Source organism: Heterodontus francisci, unplaced genomic scaffold (genome assembly GCF_036365525.1).
Source record: "Heterodontus francisci isolate sHetFra1 unplaced genomic scaffold, sHetFra1.hap1 HAP1_SCAFFOLD_58, whole genome shotgun sequence".
Lineage (NCBI taxonomy): Eukaryota > Metazoa > Chordata > Chondrichthyes > Heterodontiformes > Heterodontidae > Heterodontus > Heterodontus francisci.
In genome coordinates, this window is record NW_027142006.1 from 4,324,409 (window position 1) to 4,327,411 (window position 3,003).

Genomic DNA, 3,003 nt, shown 5'->3' on the forward strand with positions numbered 1-3,003 from the left:
GTTGAATTCCATTTGCCACTTTTCAGCCCACCTGACCAGTCCATTTCTCCAGCTCTCCGAATGAGCATTTCACCATGTGCCTTGAGCTGAGTTACTCATCACAGAATTCCCACTATCTGATTTACTCTTGTCGCCAGAGTATGTATATGAATGGTCCAGTTAAGCTTTTGTCAATGGTAACCCCCAGGATGTTGATGGTGGGGGGATTCAGCGATGGTAATGCTGTTGAACGTCAAAGGGAGATGGTTACATTCTCTCTTGTTGGAGATGGTCATTACCTGGTACTTATGTGGTGTGAATGTTACTTGCCACTTAGCAGCCCAAGTCTGAATGTTGTCCAGGTCTTGCTGCTTCTGGACATGGACTCCTTCAGTATCTGAGATGTCCCGAATTTGTCCTTTTATGAAACCTTGGTCAGGACTCACTTGGAATATTGTATCCAGTCTTGGTCTCCTCACATGATGGGTGATATTGAGGCTTTGGAAAGGGTACAGAGGAGAGACATTCGACGAATTCACAGTATAAGACATCTTGGTTATCAAGTTAGACTAAAAGAGTTGGGACCCTACACCTTAGAGAAACCTAGACTGAGGGGTGATCCGATTGAGGTTCATAAATAATGAAGGGTCCAATTCAGCATGGGAGAGGAGTCATAACTTTAGATTGTGAAAGGCCAGATGGCACCCGGATCACATTAAATTTCATTTTCAGTAGTTGGCTAATGTACCAGGATGGCCGAGTGGTTAAGGCGTTGGACTTAAGATCCAATAGACATGTATCTGCGTGGGTTCAAACCCCACTCCTGGTGTCTGTGCTTACTAAATGTTACTTTTTCTTCCCCTGCCTTTTGCCTTGCACCATGATCTCTTCTGTCATTTAATCACTCTTGCCTTCCAACTGATCACAGCTTCCTATTATTTGATCTGCCCCAGCACCCTTCCTTGGCTCCGCGCTTGCTTATAAACTGGTAAATCTTTAACTTAATCTCCTCTGTCCCCTGACAATGACCTTCTCATCCTTCCTGGATTGTGGTTCCTCACAGGATCCGCTGCCTCTCCGACTCCCCTCCAGGTAACTGAAGGCCCTGAGCCTTGGTCTCTCTTTATACGGTAGCTGGAAGTTGATTCCTTGCAGGTCTGCCACCGCTCAGGAGAAGCTCAAAACCCAGATCAAGCAAAGTATCAAGAGGAATGTGAACAAAGGCTCCCTGGTGCATAGCAAGGGACAGGGAGCCTCCGGCTCCTTCAAAATCAGCAAGAAGGAAAACCTAGGGAAAAGTGGGAAAGAAGGTGAAGAAACCAGCACACAAGAAATCTTCAGTGAAGAAACCAGCAGACAAGAAATCTTTAGTGAAGAAACCAGCAGACGTGAAAGTGACAACAAAGAAAGTAACAGCCAAGAAAACGAGCAGCAAGGCGGCGGCAACGCCAAATAAGGTGGTGAAGAAAGCAGCGCTTCAGAAAAAGTCTCCTGCAAAGAAGGTCAAAAAAGGCAAGAGTGCGGCGGGCGGAAAGGCGCTGAAGAAAGTGCAGACATGGAAGAGCAAGGTCAAGCCGAAAGCAGCGAAGGCTCAGAAAGCAGGGTCTGGAAAGAAGTGAAAGAGCGCGGGAAACTTGTAAACATCTGAACACAAAGGCTCTTCTCAGAGCCACCCACATCTCTCAGGAAAGAGCTGATCCCCTGATCAAATGATCCCTGTCCCGGCCCCGCCTGCAGATTCCACATGGAAATGATTTGGAGTAAATCCAGGATCCCTGGTGACTCCCCTCCACCCAGCCCTTTCCCCACTCTCTGTAATGAAACAGAGGGATATCCGGCCCTCTCTCTAACTGGAGATGTGTTCGGTACAGTCTCAGTTCACAAATTCAGGGGGAGAGTCTGTGAGACAGGAACACTGGCGGAGAAACCCCACCTCACAACTCAAACCCCAACACATGAGTTTCTCCAATTCAGCTGGAGTCGGGTGAAAACAGGAGCTGGGATAGGCTGTGATCGGGAATGTTAGGAATGGATTTGTTCAGGGACGAATGTCCCTGGAATCTCCGAATATAATAGTTCCTTATTTCCCCAGATGACACATTCTGCAGTGAGAGTGAAAAGTCTCTTCACTGCTTCACATTTACTAATTGTTTGGTTCTGGATGAATAATGAGTCAGAGAGTAATGACAGGATCTGAAGCTTCTCTCACACCAGCCCTTGAATGACTCAGTGTGAAGTGTCCAATGTGTGAAGCTACTGCCAGGGTTTGTCAATCTGAACAGTTTCAGCTCAGTTCCTGGGGGCCTGAAATTCCAACAGTTTGACTCTGTCTCTGATTGGTCACCCGCTTCTCAATCCAATTCTTAACCAATAGGAGAATCACATATAAGTAAATAGAAGTTCTCATTGGCTTATATTTTCCAATTGGAAAAAGCCCGGCAATTCCAGAGCAGGAAGGAATTGAAGTGATGGAAAATTTCAATTTTCAGGCAACAATTTTAAAACCTCTCATTTTATGTTCTGTTTTACTGTATTTACCATCACAAAATCCTGACGCGATTTTAGGAATCGTTTTCATTTGTCAATCTGTTAACTGTAAGCGGCGGGAGGAAGGTCCGGTTCAGCAATTTAAAACGGGACAAATATCAGCTTCCTCTCTGTAAAAGGAACAAATTCGCGACTAACCGCTTCTCACAGGCTTCTCGGGGACTGACAGAAACCAGCGGTTTCTGATCCTTTCTCCTGAAAGAGGCGGATAATGCTGCAGGGAGCAATGAACTGCCCTTCACTTTCTGGCTGCTAATACACCCCTGACTTTAAACAGTTCAAACAGCGACTGATGCTTCTGTCGGAAAATGAGCAGATTCACCAGAATGATCCCGGTCCATCATGGCCAAAGACATCCAGCTGGCCCGCCGCATCCGCGGGGAACGCACCTGAAACCCAGCTTCAGTAACAAGTGTAACAAGGGCTCTTTTCAGAGCCACCAAATCAGCAAAGGAAAGAGCTGCCATCTCTGTTCAT

General features: G+C 46.5%; 1 non-coding gene across 1 annotated transcript; it reads left to right on the plus strand.

The window, feature by feature from the left end:
- The first annotated feature begins 725 nt into the window (after positions 1–725).
- On the plus strand, positions 726–808 carry trnal-uaa (transfer RNA leucine (anticodon UAA)). Its single transcript has one exon. It is a non-coding gene; the product is annotated as a tRNA-Leu (tRNA).
- The last annotated feature ends 2,195 nt before the right edge of the window (positions 809–3,003 follow it).